This window comes from Hemitrygon akajei, chromosome 8, assembly GCF_048418815.1.
Source record: "Hemitrygon akajei chromosome 8, sHemAka1.3, whole genome shotgun sequence".
Taxonomy (NCBI): domain Eukaryota; kingdom Metazoa; phylum Chordata; class Chondrichthyes; order Myliobatiformes; family Dasyatidae; genus Hemitrygon; species Hemitrygon akajei.
Genome location: NC_133131.1, coordinates 144,251,882 through 144,277,917, shown reverse-complemented (window position 1 = coordinate 144,277,917; position 26,036 = coordinate 144,251,882). Strand labels below are relative to the sequence as shown.

The 26,036-nt window shown below is 39.9% G+C and overlaps 1 protein-coding gene across 5 annotated transcripts in view; it reads left to right on the top strand.

Moving 5' to 3' along the window:
- LOC140732326 (partitioning defective 3 homolog) overlaps window positions 1-26,036 on the top strand; it is an 838,958-nt gene that overhangs the window by 269,545 nt on the left and 543,377 nt on the right. The window lies entirely within an intron of this gene.

The window sequence follows — 26,036 nt, the reverse complement described above, 5'->3', positions numbered from 1 at the left end:
TTGTTGTCCTGTTTCTTGCGCTTTGACACAGTGCTTGCAACTTGAGATCAAGAGCAACAAACACACAATGCTGGAGGAACTTAGCAGGGATAGGCTGAGTTCCTCCAGCACCTTGTGTGCGCTGCTCTGAATTTCCAGTGTTTGCAGAATCTCTTAAGTTTCTAACTTGAGATCAAGATGTCAAGCCCAGCACAAAGCCTATGGTCCACCAAAGCAGCAATCCCTCCCTCATCCACACTTCACATACGTGAACTGCTTACAGTGGACATTTCAGATAGGCGATATCAATGCTGTATCCATAAAATCCTCCAAATCCAGTGGGTGAACAACCTCCCCCAACCAGCAGCCCCGTCACGTAAGCTCTGATTATGCAGAATCAGCTCTTATGGACAAGCCACTTCGTTCACACGCCTGATGCATAATTTCCAAATCAAACACTGAAAGTCAAGGCCCACCTTGGCAAGAGGTGAATTAATCAGATGAAACTGCTTGGAAAATGCAAACCCCTCTATCAACACATTGGCCAGTGATGCCTCAAAATTGAGAAAGAGTATTTGGGTGGCACTGTTCAGCAGAAATGACAGGAGGAGTCTACTGCTTCTCACACACAAATCATTTGCCTATCCATAAGATTACCTTTTGTCTCAGCTGTGTGGCAGGCAGTTGATCTAACATTGGCCACCTCAGGCATTACAGAACCCACACAACCGGAGTCAAAGCAAGTATTTCTTGACTGTGAAGGACTGCTTTTGAAGAAGATGCTGAAATGTTGTGGGTGTAATGAAGATTAAAGACTGCCGAATTTGCACAATGTATTAAGTAGTGAAAATCAAAAGTTGCTTATGTTGGACATGTCAAATTTCAGAGGATAATGCTGGAAGCACTCAGTTTTTGATGAAGAGTCTTCAACCTGAAACATTAACTCTTTGTCTTCCAGCACATTTCCTGCTGTATTTATTTGCCCAGGCAAACATATGCAATCAGGACTTTAATGTAAATCACCATTATTCCTGGATGTCTATTTCATGTTATTTACAATTCACTCCCTCCCTGAAGTAGGCTATATTTGTTATGAAATCAAAATTTCCCATTTGTATTCAAACTTCACAAATTGTCTATGGTTAAATAATAGACAAAAAAAACCCTGCAGTTGTTTGTAGATATTGTTACACTATTCAGATCGGGACGCACTGGTGCCAATCTATTTTTTTTTCCATTTTGGTTCTGATAATTAAATCTTTCAACCCTGTAGGTGAAGTATATCTGGCTTCTGTAAGTAATACTGATGTTTATTCTGTGGTTATTTGTTCTTCCTGGGGAACAAGTTGAAATACAGTACTAAGTGTGCAACAACCAATTGTTAAGAATTTAATCTTGTTGCTATTGATCTTATTGTTATTGATCTTATTGTTGGAGCACTGCTAAGTTTAATGGACATTATGCTGTTTGCACAAAATGCCAATAACTGTAACCCAACATTGTTGTTGATGCTAGTATGAAGGTTCTAATACAGATCACACAGATCCTGCAATTTGTAATGTAAAACACAGTTTTATTCTTGCATACTTGCTTGCCCCAAAGGTAGTGCTGTCTTTTGACTGACTTGGGTCTACTTGACTGTTCAAAAGACTTAATTGGTGCAAGTATCAGCTGGAACTTTTAAGATAAAAATTACTGAAGCTAGTTACAGAACAATTGATGGAGAAAACTTTCCACATTTTGAAGTTATTATAAGGTACAAATATCTAATTGAATTCTTTTTAGACATTATGGTGTAAATCTATTGAATAATAAAATAAGTTGTTTTGTTCTGTCGTCCATTTTTCCACTTCAGTGTGAGACCACCCATACAAATTCACAAGGAAGCCAACAGATTTCCATTTAAACTCCCCAGTGTCTTTGTCTGAATGGTAGAAAATGTGAAGGGAAGTTCCAACTTGGCAGTGAAAGATGTCCCAAGTAGACACATGAAAAATTAATAAATTGAATGTGAAAAATGCTATGGAGTTCATTTTCATTTTAAATTTATGCCTCTCCCAACTAGTCTTTTCACTGAGATTCTTTTTATTGTTGAAATCCATTATTAATGGCACCATAATTATTGTTCCCAGTGTGGATGGCAGAGTGAAATATTTGGTGCAAAATGTTCTGTAAAGGGTGATGTAAGTGAAAGTAATTGCTGATACATTTTGGGTTTAAAAGTACAGTGGATTCCAGTTAAATGGGCCATTGGTTAATCAGGATGGATGCCTATTCGGGACAACTCTCAAAGAATAAAAACTAACCGCGAAAATAGCCAGGATTCTTTCATTTATTTGGGATGCTGTCTCTTAATTGGGGAAGGAGATTGTTGGACAGTTTCCAACTAGTGTCAATCATATGCACTTGTGTGGCCTTTAGACACAACATCATACTTGGAGCAAATAGTTTTAGAATTGTGTTAGTTTGTGTGTTTGTGTTCAAAAAGCAGTGTTTTTTGTCACTGATAGTAAGTGAGTAAGACAATTCCAAACTGTTTTGCTCACTGTGGTTTCAAACATTTGGGTTTGAAGATGCCGGAAATGGCTGGGAGTGAAAATGAAACTAGCAACGAGGAAGAATTTGAAGGTATCAACAATCATCTTGAATGTTACAATGAAAATGAAGATCTAGAAGATGCAGTTGTCACTAGCATTGTATGAAGGCAGTGCATTTTCTCCATCCGCAAAAAGTGAGATTTCTTGGTGGCTAACCATTTCAATTCTAATCCCTTTCCCATTCAGAGATGCGTCCAATTCTGCTAGGAAGAAGCCACTCTCAGGTTGGAGAAGCAACACTCATATTCAATCTGGGTAGATTCCAACCTGATGATATGAATATAATTTTCTTCAACTTCTGGTCATTTTACCCCTCACCTCTTCTTCAGTTTCCCATTCTGGCTTATTTATCTGATTTCTTTTTTGAGATACAGTGCAGAATAGTCCCTTCCCGCCCTTACAGCTGCATCACCCAGCGATCCCCTGATCTAATCCTAGACTAATCATGGGACAATTTACAATAACTAATTAGCCTACCAACTGGTATGTCTTTGGACTGTGGGAGGAAACCAGAGCACCCAGAGATAACCCATGCGGTCACCATTCCGACAGCAGCGGGAAATGACATTTAACAATCTTGAATCAGATGTGGCTTGGAAAGAATGGTAGAGGTGCAAGGATCATCCAGAAGAGCAGGAAGAATGCAGTGTAACTGTGTAAAAGTAATTCTTCACAGTTAATGTATTTAAAGGTTGCCATGTTTTGTTAAATTTAGACTTAAAATGCAGCCCATATTGAAGCACCGATGAAGCACCATGATTGCACTGCAAAGTTAGTCAGGATTCTTCTAAATGCCCAGTTGTGGAATTGTAGAGGTAAAAAGAGGAGCCTTTCTTCCACCGAGAAATGTTAGTATGCTTATCAGAGGCCTGAGTGCAGGAAACCTGCTGTCACATAAGTGAAGAACAATTTTCAATAATGTACAGTGAATCTATCTTTTTCTATCATTTCAAAATGTATTTAATAATATCACTTTTTCAGTGTAAGGCATCATTTTCACAAGCTTCATTTAAAACTCAGATTGCTGTTGGAACTATGCGGTGTACTTGATTACAATGGGCAATGACATGACAGACACACACAATATTGTGCCTGCAAAACAATGTACTCACTGGGCAAGGTATTAATCTCTTTTGTGTTTTCTGATCTTTACATGATGAAACTGGATTGGTGATTATTTATTGATCAGAGCCATTGCCTAACACAATACCAGCAGTTAATTGTTACAAGATTGTTTCATCCCTTTTTTATTGCCTCTCCCCAGCTCACGAAAGTTTGATGGAACAGGAATTCAGTGTGTCTGGCTAACTAGAAAGCAATCCATTTCAGCTATTTTGCTTTGTTCAACAGAAATATACAAATTAATAACATACATACACACATATAATACATCTCCATTTTGGAAAAAAAACCCTGTGGTATCAAAGCAAAAATGTCTGTTTATTTGGACACTAATAAATGTCTCTTGCGTGCCTTCTAACCTGTGGGGGAGTGGCAATATCGTTATTCCAAAATAGCTTGGACGTTGATGTGATTTATCTTGCTTGGCATTCAGGAGATTGGGGGGGAAGAGAAATGAACTTGATATTGTGGAAAAGAGCACGATGATTGACAAACTAATCAAAATGAGAGTTCAGAATATAGAACAGTGGGCATGATCAAGTTTGTTAGAAGGGAAATTTAAAACTAATATTGAGAAGATTTTATCATAGGTTTGAAGCATTCTGTCAGCTGGGGCAATGCAATTGAAAACATTGTTTGCCCTGACCAATGATTCAGAGGGATGTCTGAAATTTTATCTCAGTGGTTGCCTCAGTGTTTACCATAGATGCTCACAAGTTATTTATCAAGTTTTAAAGTCCATCTATATGTATCTTATCAGAAGTGATCAAAATGAGTTGCCATTTTGAGCTCATCTATCATAAGAGCACTTTTTGAAGACTCTGTAGCAAAAAAGCTAAGTTGTTAAATGAACGAGTCCAAGTCCAAGTTCCAAGTGGAGAAGGCAAGAAAACTATTGGATTCTCTGAGAGGGAACACCCCTGCTGTATCTTATGGCACCTGTTTGCTGTCAATGTGGTGAGCCAAATCACTCTCTGTACATGTCAACAGGACGTTATTTAATTTATAGCACATGAGCACTCAAAGTAACATGGTGCCTTTAAAATCTGTTTGCAATACCAACAGTTATCAAACTGACACTGTGGTTTGAAAATATCATCAAAGGAAATTGAGTGTTAACGCATACTAATTTAACTTCGTTTAGAGTTAATTTAATTTGAATCTTTGGGAAGTCTGTTTATTGACTGAATGATCTCAGTTATTTGGAGCAATAAAAGCATTTGATTGAAAATGTACAGATCGTTTTACAGAATGTCTGATGAGCTGGCTCCACCATTGGTGTTGAATTTACATATGACTTCAACTCTTGGAAAAGGTGCATAGTGCTGAAATATCGAATCTCATTGAGTAGTCATGTTACAGTTAATTGAACAGTTTTATTAAATAAGTTGTAAATAAAGAAGGTTGTTATCTTTTGTTCTCAACTCATTTTTACGGCTGATTGAGTATCAGTTTAAGAGCTGTCTCGGTGTGGGTCAAAGCTGGCAGTGCCTTGTAATCTGAAGATGAGGGTCAACTGGGTTCCTTTGGTGTGGACTAATCACAGAAGTGCTGTTCTGTTAATTTTTCCAATGACTTCTGCTACTCCCTGGAAGAAGTTGCTCTGTGAAGTTTATTGGCAGCTGCTTCAATTAAAAGGCAGATGTTAATCTTTGGCACCTGACACTTGTTGATTGTATAGTTGAAAGATTTGTTAGAAATCATGGATTGTCAGGCTTCAGGGATATAAGATATGGGTGGAATGTCCTTTCAGTGAGTATTATGGTCTTTACCAGTCAAGTAAAATATTGTAGGGCAGCAGTTGAGAAAAAGTAGCGTCGATCTCTCATCCTCTCACTGGATTGCCTCTCTAGCAGACAGGAATTGCTCCATTGGGATAGCTGACAATGTGATGGCTTGAACATTGAATTTTCCAGTTTCAGGTAACTCCGATCTGCTGTATTCTTCCACCTCCACTCATGTACCCACCTTCTTTCCCCCTGCGTTTTTTACCTCTCTCATTCTCTTCCTGACCCATCTTGCACATCTTCCCCTCCCTGCCTGGTTCCATGCACCAACCAACTCCCCCACCTCTTGCAGCGTTATCCTGCTCATATTTCATCCCTCTTGGTCATGATTCAGTGTCAGGGCCAGAAATGTTTACCTTTTTCCTGCACGTGTGCTGCTTGACCCACTGAGTTCTTAGGATGTTTTTACTTGTTGGTCCCGATTGAAGCATTTGTAGTCTCTTTTGTGTCTGTGCATTTATCATAGTCAGAGATGGTTTAAAAGTTCAAAGTACATTTATTATCAAAGTACGTATAAATTATGCAACCTTGCGATTTGTCTGATTACAGGCAGCCACAAAACAAGAAACCCAAAAGAACCCAATTTAAATAAAGACTAGCACCCATGTGCAGAGAGAGAGAGAGAGAGAGAGAGAGAGAGAGAGAGAGAGAGAGAGAGAGAGAGAGAGAGAGAGAGAGAGAGAGAGAGAGAGAGACAAAACACACAAATCATGCAAACGATAAAAGCTACCAACAGCATTCAGAACAAAATTGAGTCCGTGGCCCTGAACTCAGATGGCCTAAAGCCTCAGCCTCAGTTCATCACATGGGGGGGCCAAATGGCCATGAAGTTCACAGCTATGAAGCCTGGAGCAGCTGGAGCAGTCTCATAGATACGTCAAAGTTTCCATGCAGTCCTTTCAGAAATCAAAGTTGCAAAGGGACCTGGGAATTTTTATGCAGGATTGCCTGAAGGTTAATTTGCAAGTTCAAAGTTCAAAATATCTTTATTATCAAAATGCATATATTTCACCATATACAAACTTGAGATTCATTTTCTTGTGAGAATTCACAGTAAATACAAGGAAGCAAAAAGTAATAATAATAAATAAGCATTGAATATGGAGAACATGAGATGAAGAATTTTTGAAAGCGAGTCCAGAGGTGATCAGGAAGGTGGTAAGGTAACATTCATTTCAAGAGGACTAGAATATAAAAGCAATATAATGCTGAGGCTTTATAAGGCATTGGCAGACAGCACTTGGAGTATTGTGAACAGTTTTGGGTCCCTTATCTAAGAAGTGATGTGTTGGCATTGGAGAGGGCTCAGAGAAGGTTCAGGAGATTGATTCCAGGAAAGAATGACTATGAAGAGTATTTGATGGCTCTGAGCCTGTACTCACTTGAGTTTAGCATAATAAGAGGAGGATCTTACTAAAACTTAATGAATATTGAAAAGCCTAGATAGAGTGGATGTGGAGAGGATGGCCCCTCATCTTAGAAAAGATGGGCTGGCATTGGAGAGGGTCCAGAGGAGGTTCACAAGGATGATTCCAGGAATGAAAGGATTATCATCCGAGGAACGTTTGACAGCCCTGGGTCTGTACTCACTGGTATTCAGAAGGATGAGGGGGGATCTCATTGAAAGCTTTTGAATGTTGAAAGGCCTGGACAGAGTAGATGTGGAAAAAATGTTTTACATGGTGGGAGAGCCTAGGACAAGAGGGCACAGCCTCAGGACAGAGTAGTGCCCTTTCAAAACAGAAATGTGGAGAAATTTCTTCAGCCAAAGGGTGGTGAATTTGTGGAACTTGTTGCCACATGCAGCTGTGGAGGCCAGGTTATTGGGTGTACTTAAGGCAGAGATTGATAGGTTCTTGATTGGATATGGCATCAGAGGTTACAGGGAGAATGCTGCGAAACGGGGTTGAGGAGGAGATTAAAAAAAAGGTTCAGCCATGACTGGATGGCGGAGCAGACTCGATGGGCCAAATGGCCTAATTCTGCTCCTATGTCTTATGGTCTTATGGATGTGACATCCCTTTGGAACAGAGGGAGGAGGAATTTCTTTAACCAGAGGACAGTAAATCTGTAGAATTGGTTGCTACAGATGACTGTGGAAGCCAAGTCTTTGGGTATATTTAAAGCAGAGGTTCAAGGGTTCTTGATTAATAATGGTGTCAAAGTTTATGGGGAGATGGCAGGAGAATGGGTTTGAGAGGGAGAATAAATCAGCCATGATCAAATGGCAGAGCAGACATGATGGACTGAAGGGCCTAATTCTGCGCCCATGTCTTATGCTCGAATGCTTCATGTTCCTGTGTTTGCTTCAGACTCTAGAGCAACACCTCTTGTCTCTGTTTTGCTCGTCTCCATTATTTATAATCTGGGCCAGCTGTTTATATTTTATTGTGGTAATACCCAAAATTTCTCACCAGTTTTGCTGTGCTCCAGTGTCTAGTCAGCAAGAGACAGTTGCAGCAGGCAGTACAATTACTTTCTGAGTTTTTGAGTTTCTGTTTCTCTGTGGGGGCCTAATTACATGGAACATGTCAGATTGCAATGAGCCATCTTACTGATAAGTTTATTCAGGAGGGAAGAAAGGTGTCTTTCAACTCTTTGTAGCTTTGAAGTAAATTGTGACCAATGATGTTGCATGAGGTGTTGTCACTGTCACAGGAAATTGGGGATTGGGGAAGTTGATACTAAACAACGATAAAAACAAACTATTGTATGTTATTGGGTTTCTGCTTCTGGAGCCTTACTGTGCAAAATTGGCTGCTTCCTAATTGCAATTTTCAAAATAATGTCAGGCAGTCCGAGAAGGCAGCTGGAGCATGTTATCAGAAGACAGCATCTCTCAAGGTGCAGCCATTTATAAACATGGTCTGCATTACGTTCTCTAATTTCTGAAGCTGACCTGAACTCTCAACCTCTGATTCTGAGAAAGTGGATATCAGAAAGAGCACTGCGCTCCATACATGTGTTTGTGTTGCTGAAGATTTCACCCATGTGTGTTTTTTTTCCTGGATGACTTGATGCATTCCCAAGAACCTAGGTTTGGTCATTGCGAGTTGAGTGGCTTCATTTGCTCGTAATGTCACTGAGGTGAGATTCTCCGAGCAACCCAATTTACGCTCTCAGCAAGACATTGATGTTTGAACTGCCTGTGAGAACAGTGAAAGCAGCAGGGCAGTGTTGGCTTCATCTGCTGCATTCAAATAGATTGCAATTTCTTGTGTGGGAACAGAAAGGGCAAAGTTTCAAGGGAATCATAATGATGCTGAATCATTAAAGCATAAGCATTGATGAACTGAACAACCTTGCATGCCCTTGATTCTCTTCCCTTATATAAAAATGGGAATCGAGTAATGCTTCGACAGAGATGTCAGTTTGGATGGACTAGCACAATGGGCTGGAATTCCTGAATCGGACCTGTTGCCTTGCGTTGATTAAAATGTTAGGAATGAATGACAATGTATCAAGTTACGTCAAAAGCTACCTGAAACCTTGATTTGTGTTACCGTGCAGAACACTGATTCGTTATCATGCTCTCAACCCTCCTGTCCGAAGAACGCTTGGCTGTATGATCCCAGTATCCTTTTAAATAATAAGCCATCAGCTAGGCCTGGGTTCTGCTTCACTGGGACTCTGGCACAAATCCTTGCCCTCTGCAGTGTTCAGCCAGCAAATAATCACCACATGGCTCAGTGGAAAGGTAGCATCTGGGGGCGGATAGTGGGTGGGCAGTGATGGTGTTGAGTAAAGCTGGCAAGCGGCACATATTGCTTTGCATAGGGATGCGAGGCTCAGGGCTGCACTTGGGCCAGCGCAGTGAACTGGTTCACCTTGCTGGGGACTGATGATGCCTGCTCCAGGTGCTTGTAGCTGTGTTTCTCTAGCTCAGTGCTTTGTTAATTGGTAATAAGTTAACAATTGCAAAGAGGAGGAGGCAGCATCTTACATCACAGTCAACTGGAAATACTGATGGAGAACATATGGTTCACATTCAAAATATAAGGAGAAAGCTCTGCTCGTCTCCAGCAATTGCCCACATGCGTTCTGGTGGCCAGGGTGCAGTTTTGAGCCTGGAGGCGCAATGTCTGAGAGTCTGGGACCAAAAATGGGAGGCCCAAAGATGGCTTGGCCTGTCCTGGGGATGGAGGTCTGTTTCTGAGTGGGAGGGAGGGTGAGAAAGGGTTTATTGTTTGTTTTGTTCTGTTGTTGTTGCTACTTTTATTGTTCTGGACATCATATGCATGCTATGTTGGCACCCCCTGGATGTATTGGCACACTTCCCTGACAATCCAAGTAGGCCACAGTCTTTGCCTTTTCCCATGTCCTCATACTAAAACTCTGTTCTATCCACCTCAGTTCAGTCCCTTTGCAGCAACATCCATGACACTTCTCATTCTCTTGATCTCTTCACCAACTCTCCATTCTTTGACCCTGACCATCTCATTTTTCACTACAGATGTCTAATCCCTATACACTTCTATTACCCAGCAAGAAGTCTTTCACACTCTCTGCTTCTTTCTCCATCAAGAACCAACCAGTTTGCCTCCGTCAACACCCTTGTCCATCTGGCAGAACTGGTCCTCGCCCTCAACAATTTCTCCATCAGCTCCTCCCGCTTTATCCAGACTTGCGGGGTAGCCATGGCACCCTCGTGGGCCTCAGCGATGCCTGCCTTTTTGTTAGCTATGTAGAACAGGCCATGTACCAAGCCTTCCTGGTAATGCTCCCCAACTCTTCCTTCAGGACATTGAAGACTGCATTGCTGCTATTTCATGCACCCATGCTGAACGCGTCAATTTCATCAACTTTGTCTCCAGTTTCCACCCTGCCCTTAAATTCACCTTGGTCCATTTCTCATACCTCTCGCTACCTTTCTTGATCTCTCTGTCTCAATCTCAGGAGACCATCTGTTGACTGACATCTTTTATAAACATACTGATTCCCACAGCTATTTTGACTATACCTCTTCCCACCCTGTCTCCTGTAAAAATGTATTCCCTTTCTCAGTTCCTTCATCTGTTCCCAGGATGAGACTTTCCTTTCCAAGACATCAGAGATGCCTTCCTTCTTTAAAGAATGGGGTTTCCTTTCCTCCATCATTGATGCTGTCCTCATCCACATCTCCATTTCATGGGCATCTACGCTCACCCCATCTTCCCACCACCTTAACAGTGATAGAGTTCTCTTGTCCTTACCTACCACCCCATGAGCCTCTGCATCCTACACTTCATCCTCTGCACCTTCTGCCATCTTCAAAAGGATCTTGCAACCAAACACATCTTTATCTGTCCTTCCCCCTCTACTTTTCACAAGGATTGCTCCCTCTGTGATTCCTTTGTCCATTTGTCCCTCCCAGAACTTATCCCTGCAAATGGACAAAGTGCTACACACCTGCCTGACGAAGGGTCTCGGCCCGAAACGTCGACAGTGCTTCTCCTTATAGGTGCTGCCTGGCCTGCTGCGTTCCACCAGCATTTTGTGTGTGTTGCTTGAATTTCCAGCATCTGCAGATTTCCATTTACTTTTCCTTTTACTTTTCTCACCCAACTGGCTTCACCTCTAACCTTCCAGCTATCCTCCCCCATTCCACCACCACCATTTTATTCTGACATCTCTCCCTTCCTCCCCCTGAAAAATGGTCTTGGCCCAAAACATCGACTGCTTGTTCATTTCCATGGATCCTGCCCGACCTACTGTTCCTCCAGCATTTTGTGTGTTTTGCTTTGGATTTCCAGCATTGGTAGAATTTTGTGTGTTCACATTTCACTGTAATGCACCATGTACACATGATAAATAAACCTGAATCTGATCTCATCTGAGCGATGATTAAGTACAATGCTAATTCATGCCCGGTACCTACTAGCCAGTCTCTCCACACTGAGCTATGGGGCAGTTGATTGCTGGAATCATGTCAGCTTCCCTGCACACCAGTGAGCAGCAACAAGGAAGGTAGGGTTGCGTGCCAGACTTCTGGCGTACCAGCATGTAGCAGCAAGGAAGGCGAGAGTTCATGTCAGGTTAGTCGTAAAGCAGGAGTGTCAATAATGCATCTCTCTGGATGCAGTGCTCTAAAATGATTCCCTTTAACACTAATACCATTAGTGTCTCATCGTCATTGCTAAGTGAGCTATCAATATCATAATTTTCCTAGAGTTAATGAGCTAGCATCAAGACATGCTGCCGATAGAATGAAAGTTTACAGAGATCTACACAGATTGGGACTGTCTGAAGAGATGCAGGTTTTCTGTCTTCAGTTTATTAAATTTTAGTGATGATGGTAAAAGCATATTGATACCGCTTCATATCTGGAAGGTCTCCAGCTTATTGTGTTGTCTTAGCTTGCTAATGATGCCTACATTATTGTTCTCCATTTTGAAAATGTTAAGCTTGTTGTGATCAAGCTAAGTTTTCCAAGTTTAATAGGTTTAATTCAGCATGGTTTGTTCTGCAATTACACAGAAAATTAATTAACATAAGTAAACATTCAATTTAGTTCTCTGAAAATTAGTGTCAGAAAACAGGACCGCTGGTAGAAAGAAAGCTGGGATCCAGACTTTGGAATGTTATCCATTGCCATAAGCTGCATTTAATACTTGATGCAGCATCCAGCTGTTATCTCTCTTACAACATGTTTTAAATTGTTCTCTTATTGATAACTGATGTGTCAGTTCCTTTTCCTAAATCGATTGACCTATGTTTTTCACGTTTGGGCTTTTCATGTTGCCTGTTAATTTCCAGCAGTGAATTAAGTTTGCAAGATGCAAGTGCAGTATTGTGAGACTGCATGGCAAAACTTGCAATCAGCAAAAAATATTGTAGCCTCACATACATATGAGATTTACAGGGTAATGACATGGAGGAGAAAGGTGGAAAAGTTATTGATCCTATAGATGGTTGAATTAGTAAGTCTAGTTGGAGAAGTATGGGTGGAAAGCTATAGTGGAGATAGTGGAGATTCTGCTCTCTTCCAGCTTTGAATGGTGATCGGTTTAGCCAGTGAAATCAGTACGGGGTATAATTTGCTGGACAGTTGAAATTGATGGAATCTGTGTAGGGTATATTGGAAGTTCCACAGGGGGAAAAAAGCTTCTGGTCAGTTACAGCAGAAAATCAAAATGTCAAGTCAAGACCCTACCTCCTGACTGAACTGTGCAAGCAATTTGGTTCCGACATCTCTTGTGTCTTCATTCCCTGGTCACTTGATGGTTCAAAATTCACTTGCCTGGAGTATGTTTTTAAAGCATTGAGCTGAATCAAGTTCAGTCATGCAAAATATGAATTAGTAATCAAATAATGAGAAAATTATTTTAAGAACAGTGATTATGGCCCCAGCTCCTTTAGTTAGTACAGTCCATATTGTGAAAATAAGATGTATGGCTGGAAGAAAGTGATGGCAGCTTAATTATTTAAAAGAAAGTTAAGAAAGTAAAGGAGACCACCAGAGTTGAAAATTTAGAAAAGGATGTCTGAATTGAAGAAGTGCAGTAAAGTGATCCCTTCATTAATCTCAAAACTGAACTCTTGGCAAAGTTCAGTCATTTGTCATCTTAATGTAAAATTAAAATGCTTGCTACTTTCTCTGAACTATTGCCACTGGATCTTTGAGATGGGATGAATTGTTTACTGCTTTGTTCAGTGAAAATTGACTTTTTAGGTAGGCACTGGTGATACTGAGGTGATATGGGAAGGGTTAGTAGAAATTGTAATATGTTGATTTGCTGAAGCATGCTTGATGTGTAACATTGCATGATTTGCTGTGAACCATAAACATCAGTTTATGGTTCACGGTTAATAGTCAACCAATAGTTAATTTGACTGTCAGATAAAAACTACATGGTTCTGAATTGAAAAGTTTAATGGCATTTTTATCAATGTTGAAATGAATCCAAGTAATATTCTAAGAATATTATAATATTCTTATATAATATTATAAGAATATATAAGAATTGGTGTTGAGGACTGCTTAAAAATATTTTTACAAAGGCAGAGTTAATTGCAGTGCTCCTGTTGATGGGTATGTGTATTTTAATAATCAATGTCCTGTTCATTTCAGCCAGTTAGAGGTACCTATGCATACACCATATGTGCAGGAATCTGCAGGGAGCATCTGTGTCCCAAAGGTGTTGTCACTCTTACTGATTTATTGTTTGCAAAGGATGCATTGACAAAATATGGCAAGTTTAAAATGTGGACATCTGCAGAAACTTTATATGAAAATTTAAAAATAGGATTGAATGCAGTCCATAAGAAAATAAGTGGAGCATGTATTACTTAAACATATGGTACAATAGGCTGAAGTCTCAAGTTTATTGTTCAGATATCCTCTCCTTTACAAAGGCAGAACAAATTGTCAGATTTAGCCAGCACATTGGAAATATTTGACTAGTTAAAATTAATTGTTCTCTGTTTGGATAAAATCATTGAAGTATTAAACATTACAGTTGAAGTATACTTGAAGTGACGATGGTTAAAAAGCTTTTCAAGGTAATAACATCTTAAAAGCATCATACAGAGATCATGGATTTGTATCTGATTCTTGTAAAAAGTAATGCAGATATGCAACAAATAAAGCAAAAATAACTATAATTTGGTTTCAATGACAAACAAGAGAAAATCTGCAGATGCTGGAAATCCAGGCAACACACACAAAATGCTTGAGGAACTCAGCAGGCCAGGCAGCATCTATGGAAAAAAGTACAGTCGATGTTTCGGGCTGAGACCCTTTATCGTGACTGGAGAAAAAAAGATGAGGTCATATTTTGTTACTTGTTATAGTATTATAATAACAAGTATGTAACAACTTATAACAATATAACTTAGTTATATTATAAATTTAGAAGATGAGGAACAGATTATTTTGACCTGGTTCCAGATGGTATCCAACTTTCTACATATTTAGATTTAATGGGGAATCAATGCATGAAGTGTGGGCTGTTCATTTGGTTCATTCTTCACTTTATAATAATTATGGTTAGTTTGGGAAGACAATGACCAGTGACCAATGACATACTGTTGATGAATTATTACTATAAAATATACAGTGCTTCATTTCCACTTGCAGTCAATGTGCTTGTCTCTGTCACTCCTATTTTTAGTTTCCATTTACCTTAAATGTTTTGCATAGAGATTTGGACTAGCTGGCTGATTTTTTGGTAATTCATAAATAAAATGGAAACAAGTTTCCGTACCCCAAAAAGAAAATAATATATGTCAGCTAAAGGCTTTTGTGCTGTGATTTATTAATATGTAAACAGAGTTTTAGCCCATCTTGAATACGTTGACACTGTCTCCCCTTGGGTATTTGCTTTGAGAATGGGACAGAATAAGACAATGTTAAATTAAGACAGGTTTCCACATTGTTTTGAGGTCAAGCAAGTACAGACGGTTCATGTCTGTAGAAACTTAGTGGAGTTCCAAGCTTATTGAAGACTATTGTGCACAATTCTAGTTGCCCAATTGCAGGAAGTATGTGGAGGATTTGGAAAAGGTGCAGAAAAAATTTACAAGGAAGTGCCTGAATGAGCGGACATTAGAGATAAGTAGAAGTTGGACAAACCTGGATTGTTTTCCCTGGAGCATCAGAGGCCGAAGGGAGACCTGACAGAGGTTAATGCATTTACGGGAGGCATAAATAGAGTCAAGTCAGAATCCTTTTCCCGGGTAAGAAATGCTTTCTATAAGACATGCACTTAAGGAGAAAGAGGCAATGTTTAAAGAAGACATATAGAGCAAGTTTTTTTTTTACACACTGAATGGTAGATGCCCAGAATAGACTGCCAGAAGTAGTGGTTGAAGCAGGTTGAATAGTGGTATTTAAGGGGTTGTTAGCCAGCCACATGAATGTGTAGTGTGTGATATGACTCCATATCCATATTTATTGTAGATGTTGTGGGCCAAAGGCCTTTTTCCTGTGCTCTGCCGTTTTGTGTTTTAAATCTTGGTATGCGACCAACAGGACAATTGGTTCTTTGCCATTATTAAAACAAAATTTAAAATGAAATTTAAAAACTGACTCTGCAACCTTCTGCTGAAACTGGAGTGAGCTGATTTTTTTCTCCATAGGCTTTTCATTGTTGGTTTTCTCTCTTCTTTCCTGATGGATGATAACTTGTTTTCTTTTACTGAGATATGATTCCAAAGCTGAGGCTGTCTTTTGACCATTCCCCTGTCTGGTCACAGATGTTTTTGTGTAAGCCATCATGTGTATGTTGGCAATGCCATACTTTTGATGAGGAGGGGATGATAATCAAGGGATCTGTGTGGTTATTGCTTTATCAGCCTCTTCTGATTGAGGCCATCTGCTGTGTTTCCATTCAAGCTCATTGTGAGATGGCTGAGGAGGCTGGTGTGGGGACCAGAAATTTTTCTGTAGTTGGCGCAGGAGGATGGTAATTCATAAGGTGTGTACTCCCAGTGCACAGACCTGGACTTCTCAATACCTTCTTGAATATTTCTTTGCATTTTTGCGCAGTTGTGTGCTGAGAATTGCAGGAGATGGGGCTGTTCCATCTCTCCAAGGAGGCTTTGGCACATGCTGAAGCTGTTTCTTCAGTTCATCTGGTAATTTTTTTCCTGTTGCAAAATTGGGAGGATCATAAGGTGTAGGAGCAGAATTAGGCCATTCAGCCCATTGAGTCTGCTCCCCCATTTGATCACGGCTGATTTATTTTTCCTTTTGGCCGTATTCTCCTTACTTTTCCCCAGAGCTATTAACTACCTTACTAATGAAGAATGCATCAGCCTCTGCTTAAATATACTGATTGACATGTCCTCCTCAGCTGTCAGTGGCAACGATTCACCACCCTCTTGCAAAAGAAATTCCTCCTCATCTCTTTTCAAAATGGACGTCTTTCTATTCTGAGGCTATGCCTTCTGGCCATTGATTCTCCCATTATATGAGACATCCTCTCCACATCCACTCCATGTAGGTCTTTTAATTTGCAGTATGTTTCAATGAGAGCCCCTCTTATTCTTCTGAAAATCCAGTGACTATAGGCCTCGAGTCATAAAATGCTCTCCATAGGTTAACCCCTTCATTCCTGCTATCATTCTTGTAAACCTCCACTGAACCCTCTCCAATGGCAGAACATCCTTATTTGGATATTAGGCCCAAAACTACTCACAATATGCCAAAGGTGGTCTGACCAATGTCGTATAAAGTCTCCATCATTACATGTGAAGGCAAAAGCGGCAACAAATTCTGGAATCTGTAGCAATGCAAAATAGACTACTGCGAGTATTCAGAGGGTCAGTCAGGATCCATGGAGGTGAAAGGTCAAAACCCTGAATCAGGACAGAGAGGAAGAGGCAGAGTTCTACCACCTTTAAGCAGGTCCATTGGCCCAATTTATCAATTGTGAGCAAGTCCCATTTTCCCTGCTTTTGACCTAAATCCCTGCAAAACTTTTCTATCCATGAACCTTTTCGTTCCTATTACAGGGTCTAAAATGTCTCTTCATCTCTGTAATTGCCCCATGTTCTGACCCATATTCTTAGTACAAAAAAAGTATCCCCTCAGAACCCTTTTAAAACTCCCTCCCCTCACCTTAATTCGATGTTGTCCAGTTAGACTCCCCTGCCTAGGAGAAAAAGACCATCCCCCTTATCTACAGTATGTCCATCATTAATTTTTCTCTCTCTCTGTCACCTTTCAGTCTGCTATATTTAAGGAACAAAACAATTGCCTAAGCAGCCTTTGCTGATGACTTAAGCTCTGCAGTCGCAGTAAAATCCTCATAAATAATTGGAGATGGAGACTGGGTGTGAGGGGAAAAAACTACCGTAGGTGTGTAGGTTATCTGAAATCGGAAAATTCAGTGTTCTTGCCATTTGGTTGTAAATTAGTCAAGTGAAATATGAGGTGTTCTTTGAATTTGCACGTCTTTGCAGCAATGGAGAAAGCTGAGAAGCGGTAGGTAGGTGTTTATCGGTGGGAAGGATAGTTAAAATGATATGCAACTGGAAGCTCACTACATCCATCCTGTGCTTTCTCCATTGCCTCAGAGAGATGACACACAGACAGAAGAACAACATCTCCTATTCTGCATGGGTATCTTACAACCAACTGGGTTCTTTTCAGCATATTTTTATTCCACTGAAATATGTCTTTTGTGCCAGATATGAAGTCTGTATAACAAAGCTGAACAGGACCATTGAAGATGGTGGTGAATTTCATCAATGATGTCTGTCACAGTGATGGGCATCCATTTCCTTCATTGCTGTTTGAAGCAATTTTCTGTTCTTTTTAAGCTTCTGTATCAGTTAACATTTTGTTTAAAAAAAGGGAACACATACTAAATATTATGGTTAAATTCACTGAGGTTTTGATCGACATTTTTACAGAATTGCATTCAATTCAGTCTTGGACTTCATTCTCATGCATTTCTCATTTGTGTTGGTGCCATGCCAGATTGGCTTGACACAAACACAATGAAAAACGTAATTGGGTTGGAGATACGTCCTTTTATGGTGAATATGGAAAGTTGTGTGATTTAGACTTGGGCAATGACAGAATTAGTTGAAATGGCTAAAGTGAGGTTTACTGCTGTGTACCTATTTTGCATGTATGCTTAATTACTCATGTCCAACTCAGTTTCTGATGCTAGCTTGGTCTGTAATTTTCACATTTTTGAATCTGCAGTGCTTAAACCTTGCGTGATGAATTCCTATTGCCTTTTGTTCTAGTACTGTGTCATTATTCTTGTCCTCACTTGTTCCTTTTGCTGTGTTCTCCTCTATCTATTCAACTGGCTTAAATGTCAAAATGTCAAACTTTGAAGATGCATTTTTGGTAGATTACCTGCATACTGAATATTTAGAATTCACTGCATGAACTTTGCCACATGACCTCTTCTGTCCATCTTGAAGTTGCTTTTAACTCTACTGACTTGACTGAGTTTTGCTACAGATTTTAATAATGGTCTTTGCAAGATTAGCATGTAAGGAGACATAGAACAGAGCAGAATTTAGCCCATTGAGCCTGTTCTCTACCATCTTATTGGGGCTAATTTTTTTTCAATGTAATCGTTGTTTCATAAAAACCTGATTTTGTTTTTTATGCAGTATCCATTGGAAAATCATCAGAATTGTGATTAATAATTTTGTTTCCAGACGAAGAATGCTTCTGAGACACATCTGTGAACTGCTTTACAGAATTGCTCTTCCTGCTATTGGAGTCGTTCGGCCCAACTTCCCGTGTGACTTCACCACAGAATGTTTGCTTAACAGACCGTGGCTGAGAATAATAAAGCAAACACTATTGTTAATTGCAACTGCACGACTTTCCCAAGATCAGGAAGTTAGTGTGTAGCCAAGAAATTAAAGCTCCAATTGTTGTATTTGACAATTTCTTTCCTACTGAGTCCTAAGTTTATCATATAATTGACATTACAACTTTATTTGCGGAGCCCATAATTAGGGACTTGGTCAGGTCACCTCTTAAAGTTTTCATTAATTTGCACCCTGAAGTGTTTGAATCATATTTTGTTGCACAAACCTTTATCTTCAATATGAAGATAGACTTGCATTTAAGGCTGAAGGAAAGGCTTGCATTTAGTTTGCATTTTATTGCAACAACAAAAAATATGTAATGCTTCATAACAGTTACACTTTTTTAAAGTACCTTTGTTCGAAATAGTATGTATCCATTTAGCTATATTGGTAGACTTTTGATTTTGTTACTACTCCTTGAATAGGACCAGATCTTTTAATATACAAAATCAAAGCAGGTTTAGCTTGTGTTTTGTTTTTGATCCAATGAAATGCACTTTTGCCAATATGGTATTTTATCTGACGAGCTTCACTGATGTGTCTGTTTGTTAGTTAATGTGCTGATGCTCAGAGGTAGAACTTTAAATACTTAACTTCTAAGCTATGCTGGCATTTCTGTACATAAAGATCCGAAGAATAGTGAACCACTACATGACCAGATTATGGGCAATGCATTTTGTCAAGGGAATTTTTCTCTGGTTAGGAGACTTCTCTGCTGAACTTGGAATGAAGTTCCTCACCATTTTAGCATTAATTCTTTCAACCTGTAAAATAATGTTTTGGCCAGTTAGTTTATCATTCTGTTTTGGTAGATAACCATTGCACCATGATTAAAACATAGTTGGCGGCATGGTAGTGTGGTGATTTGCACTAACACTTTACAGTTTTTGTGATCACTGACATGGCTTGGATTCCCATTGCTGTCTGTCAGTAGTTTGTTCCCACCATGACTGCGTGGGTTTCCTTTGGGTGCTCAGGTTTCCTCCCACATTCCAAAGATGTACGATGAGGTTTAGTGTGATTTGGGCATGCTGTGTTGGCGCTGGAAGCATGGCAACACTTGCAGGCTGCCCCCAGTACAATCTGTAGATCAATTGGTCATTGGCACAGAATGACACATTTCACTGTATGTTTCAAAATACACTTGACAAATCAAGTAATGCCTGCACTGTTTTGTGCACTTTATGCAGTCCTGGGTAGGTCTGTAGTCTAGTTTTTTCTGTGTTTTTTAAGTAGTTCAGTCTAGTTTTTGTACTGTGTCATGTAACAGCATGGTCCTGAAAAAACGTTGTCTCATTTTTACTATGTACTGTACCAGCAGTTATGGTCGAAATGACGACTTGACTTGACTTGATTTTAAGTTTTAAAATTTATCCACATTATTTCTACAGCCTGTAGCTTTATCTTGGCAGTACCACTCTCACCCACAAATAAGACCATCCAGTGGTCTTGAATATGTAGTCTAAGCAGATGACTAATTCCTACACTCAGGGGACTATTTTAGTTGTGTCATTTTGCAGTTAGGATGCAAAACTGTGGCTCCATTTACATAGAACTGAGGATGGGAATCTGCATGTGTCTGGGGCAATATAATTTTCACAATCATCAGAAAATCTAGTCACTCATTTCGTTTGTATGAGGATGTGTACTATGTATTATGTTTTTTGTTCTTGGGCTCTCTTTCAGTTTTAATCCTTGACTATGGTATTCCAATCCGTGAAGCCCCTCTGTTACCTTATTTTTCATTTGTGCAGTATAATAAAGTAATGTTAAAATGTGCTGCAAGTGCATTACTGCTCTGAAGGAGATCACACATTTTATAGATGTTTCGTTCAGGAATGCTGCTGACATGAGGACATCATGCCCAAGCTCACAGCTGACCTTATTTTGGGATGTGGGGACTTAGAGGTGGTATCTCCAGCAACTTTGGCACTACTGTTGTTAATGAGCAGTATTTTGATCTTGCTGATTCTTTAGGGGGTTAAGTGCTAATATTTAGATGTTGAAGTTCCCGAGTTTGTGACCTTGTATGTGACTGCTCACAACACACACAAAATGCTGGAGGAACTCAGCAGGCCAGGCTGCATCTTTGGGGGGAGAAGCACAGTTGACGTTTCGGATCAGAACCCTTTGACAGGACTGGAGAAAAAAAGCTGAGTAGATTTGAAAGGTGGGGGAAGGGGAGAGAAACACCAGCTTGATAGGTGGAACTTGGAGGGGAAGTTGATGGGTGAAAGAGACAGAAGCCAGGGAAGAAAGAAAAGAGGGTGGAGGAGCACCAGAGGGAGACGATGGGTGGGCAAGGAGATAACATGAGAGGGAAAAGGGGATGGGAAATGGTGAGGAGGGGGGAGGCATTACTGAAAGTCTGAGAAATCAATGTTAATGCCATCATTTTGGAGGCTACACAAATGGAATATAAGGTGTTGTTTGTCCAGTCTAAGTGTGGCTTTATCATGGCAGTGGAGGAAGCCATGGATGGATATATCGGAATGGAAATGGTAAGTGGAATTAAAATGGGTGGCCACTGGCAGATGGAGCATAGGTGCTCGGCGAGGCGGTCTCCCAATCTACGTCGGGTCTCACCGATATACAGGAGGCCACATCAGGTGCAGTGAACACAGTATTTGACCCAATAGACTGACAAGTGAAGTGTCACCTCACCTGTAAGGACTATTTGGGGCCCTGAATGCTAGTGAGGGAGGAGGTGTAGGGGCAGATGTAGCACTTGTTCTGCTTGCAAGGATAAGTGTCAGGAGAAAGATCAGTGGGGAGGGACGAATGGACAAGGGAGTTGTGTAGGGAGCGATCCCTGTGGAAAACAGAAAGTGGGTGGGAGGGAAAGATGTGTTTGGCGGTGGGATCCAGTTGGAGACGGCGCAAGTTTCGGAGAATTATGTGCTGGAGGCTGGTGGGGTGGAAGGTGAGGACAAGAGGAACCCTGGTAGGGTGACGGGAGGACGGGGTAAAAGCAGGCATGCGTAAAATGGAAGGGATGTAGTTGAAGGCAGCATTGATGGTGGAGGAAGGGAAGCCCTTTTCTTTGAAAGTGAAGTTTCTGTGCCTATAGCCATGAAAAATGGAATTGTCATCAATACAAAATTCACAAAGGGAGGAAATCAGCTTTTGTTACCTAGTGACCCTGAACTCATCAGAGTCGTCGACTCTCTGTTGCCAACTTAATTAAAGGGAAATTAGAGACAGAAAATAAATATCAGCATTGTTGGCAGTGATATTCTCAATTAGTGCATCAGTTACTGCACATTTGATTTCTCTTCCAAGATCTACAAGTTGAAAAGGAGTCCATTTTCCTTAAGATATATTTCCATGATTAAAGCTGAACTTGCATGAATCTAAATATCAGGACATGATATATTTTGATTTTTGAAGTGAATGAAGCACTGGTCGTTAGAAAGTTGGAAGTGTGGTTGACTTATAACCATATAACCATATACAACCATTTACAATCAGCAGGATCCCAAAATACCACGTGCTTCTGACCATGATGTATTTTCATGATGTTCATTGAAGGATAATTGCTGAAGATCTCTTTGAAATGATGTGCTGACGTTTTTATGTAATCATCTGAGAGAGAAGAGGGGTCTTGGTTTCCCATTGCACCTGCATGACAGTGTTTCCAACAATGCAGCAAATCCTCACCAATGGTTTCTCTCCTTGACTCTTTTTGTTTAATATAATTAAATATCCACTGTTACAGTAGATATTACTTTTAGGCTTCAGAGTCATTACTGCTTTTGCCGTTTTGTGAATTCCTTAATTTGTTTTTTTTTAACAACAGCAAATCATACTTTATCCTCCGTTTGTGATACAGCATTATCTCAGGCAGAAATAACCCTGTGTGGATGTCTCGATCTGAGAAAGAACTGTCAGCATCTGATCCGCATTCCAATCACCTTGAGTGTTCCGAATGTGCCTCCATTGTGCATCATGGTCTTCCCAAATCCACCCAGCACTCAAGGCTCCTCAGTCCCAGCCTGAGGCAGGAGGATACGCCAAACAGTGCTCCAGCTGCCTTGCTAACTGCACAGCCATCTTGAATCCTACCTTAACCCTGTTGAAACAGCCTCAGTTTGAAAACTGACAAAATAGAACCATGGTTGTGGTTTTAGTTATTTAGGGTCAAAGGTTGTTGAATGAAGAGGTATTTGAAGATTAATATCTCAAAAGTCACACAAAACCCCTGGTCTGATAGGCGGCAGTATTTCTTACGTTTCTATGTGCAACAGACATCTGGACTCTTCACAGCAGGCCCTCAAGGTGCTGTAAAAGTGGTCCTAGCATTGTCTCAGCAAAGTCCTCTAATTTCATTGGAAGGAAATATGAGCCATAATTACCATCTGCAGCATTGAGGCCTGAATTTACATCAAGTCCTCTGTGCTAGGTAGACCATCTCCTTCACATGCTTGACGCCAAACTCCCAAAAGTGACACTCAGTTCTGAACCCTGTCATGCACACAAATTCAAAGCTGATATATAAAAAAAAGATGTCAAGATTTGCTCCAAGCTTGCTTGAGGAAATGCAATGTACCCATCAACTCCTGTCAAGCTCTGGGAATTTACTGCTCTAAGTGGAGAAGGAGCATTGAGGATGATAAAAACCTGGAGGTCAAACATCAGAAGCCCCTTGTAGGTAGTGCAAGGAGCAGGCCGTTCTGCAAACTCCCCAGTTTCCAGATTAATCTCCTGGGCACCTCACTATCCAGAGTGAAAAAATATCACCTTGAATTCAAGAAATGTCTTGGCAAGAGAAGATTTAATACTGAACCAAAGTGGAAAAAGCAATAAGAGTGAACACCATTAGGATCTGAATAAGATCTATTTTTGGCCCACATCCCACTGAATCTTTTGTATCCATGTACCTGTCTAAATGTGATTTAGACATTGAAGGCTTGTTCCTTATACTCAGCACTGTCTGTGTGGAAATATGTGCTCCTCAAGTGCCCTTTAAGTCTTTCTCTGCTCATCTTAAATTTACACCTTGTGGTGTTAGACTGGCCTTTCTCAGCCTTTTTGCCCTAGAGGAGCCCTTGAAATAATTCTCATGTCTCAGGGAACCCCTGCATAAAAATTATATCTACAGCTCCTGTAGGTAAACTATGATCAGTAAGTTGTAATAATTATATCAGTAAAATATATCCAAAAATAATTGTCAGTGCTCTTTGGAGTAGTGAATGAATTTTTGGCCAACCTTTTTTGAAAAAAAAAACAGGTAGTTAAGGTTAGTTTACCTTTCTTGAAATTAATCTCCTCCTTTCCCATTCATAAATTTTTAAAACTCATAAGCCAAACATAATAAATTTCTGTTAAATAACTGGTTTAAACCAAAATGGGATTTAATTTTTCTAACGATAGGCTTGGTTTTAAATTGGTTTTAGTTAATGCTATTTACAACATGAAAATTTATTGACAATGTTGAAAAGTAAAGTTACAAAAAAACCCATAAACCAAAGGCATAATAAATAAATAAGTGAAAAAATGCATAAAATACAAAAACTTTGCAATACAGTTCACTCATAACTTTCACAGTTTGCCCTTTGCAATGTTTACAACAGGAAAGTGACAGGCCAGAAGCTGAGTCACGGTGCATAAAAATTCCTTCTTTAGAATGAAAATTTTCCTCCAATTTTCTTCTACACCAATAGTTTGCTCTCTCCCATAAGTCAGTAGGCAGCACGTAAGGAGAAGTTGGGGGAAGTTATTCAGGAGGGAGAGGCAGAAGCTCAGCCTCCTATGTTCCAAGGAAAACTGCTGGCAAATGAGACTAGCTTGGATGGGGCACTTAGGTCAGGTCAGAGGAAACTATGAAAACAGTGCCCCAGTCCATTTAGTCTCTCTTTTTACTTCAAGTCCTCCAGTTCCAATAATACCCTTGTGAATACTTTCTGCACCCTTTCCAGCTCAATAATATCCTTCCTGTATCTGCTTGACCAGGATGAATGGATTTCATTAAACAGCGACAGCCTGTTTTACTTTGGGGCAAGAGTGACATAATTTATCCTTACGTATGCAAGTTCAAATCTCACTCTGAAGTCGTGACCATGAAATCCAGGCTAGTGCTTTTTTTTGTAGCATTGCTGCAAAATTAAAATGTAATTCCAAGAATGAATTGTTGAATAAATGTTTCATCTTACCTCAGGATTTATTGGCACCATTTGATGAGCAGATGTATTCTCCTGGTATCCCGGCCAATAGTTAAACAACAGCTAAAGCAAATCATCTGGTTATTTATCTCATTTCTGTTTGTGAGACCTTGCTGTGTGTATATTGGTTGCTATGTTTCCTTCATTGTGGTCCATTAAGTGCAGGCATGTTGTAAATTGCTTGGGGACATCATGAGTTTGAGGCTCCATACGAACGAGTAGTTTCATTTTCTTCCCACAGGAGTCAATTGGATTTGGAGAAAAAGTTGCTTCTCACTTTGCTCGTCTGGGGATAGCTAAAATAGTTATGGCATCTTAAAGCAGACTGAAAACATCTTTTGATGAAGATCTACATCACACGAAGTCTATATTCTTCATGTCTGATATTTGAGTATGCTAAGCTTTGCATGAATGTTGAGATTGTTATGCTGATTATTTTTCAGTTAACATCTGTCCAATCTGGGCACTCCCCTCTCCCATTCCTGGTTTTGGTTTGTAAAACAGAATTTAAACACCATCCCTTGCATGAATCTACACAAGAAATGCAGATGAATGCGGAACATTTTGGTTTACACTGAATCAATTGGCAGGTGTTATTGAAGAGCTCTGATAGATGCATAGTGAACATTAATTTACTCTCTGGAACCTCCCCCCCCATCTCTTTTTTTAATTAAAGTAGCCAAAAGGCAAATTTTTCTCTTGTTGTGGGTCTATTGTAAATTCTTCCTGGAATGATCATTAAGGCACAAGCAATGCATTGTGAAAGGAAGTGCCTGAATCATCGCTCATGAACCCTCATAGTCTGCTGCATTTTCCTTTAAATTGAATGTAAATGCACTGTCATAACAGATATCCATAGTAACTAACAGTTTTCTAATGCTTATAATTGCTTGGAAGTACAGTCCCCTTTGTTTTTGAAGAGCTTAGTAATGCAAAAGAAGATCAGTTTTTCTCTCTGAAGAAACAAATTCCAGCAATTTTTGTGGTTCCATGGAACACATTGTATTGCCTTCATTTTATCCTTGTTTTAAAGATAGAAATTAGTCACCATTAAATAGATGACTCTTGATCTTGGATTACCATGTCTAGTGAACTCTTAAGTAATGTTCTTTTTATAAGCTATT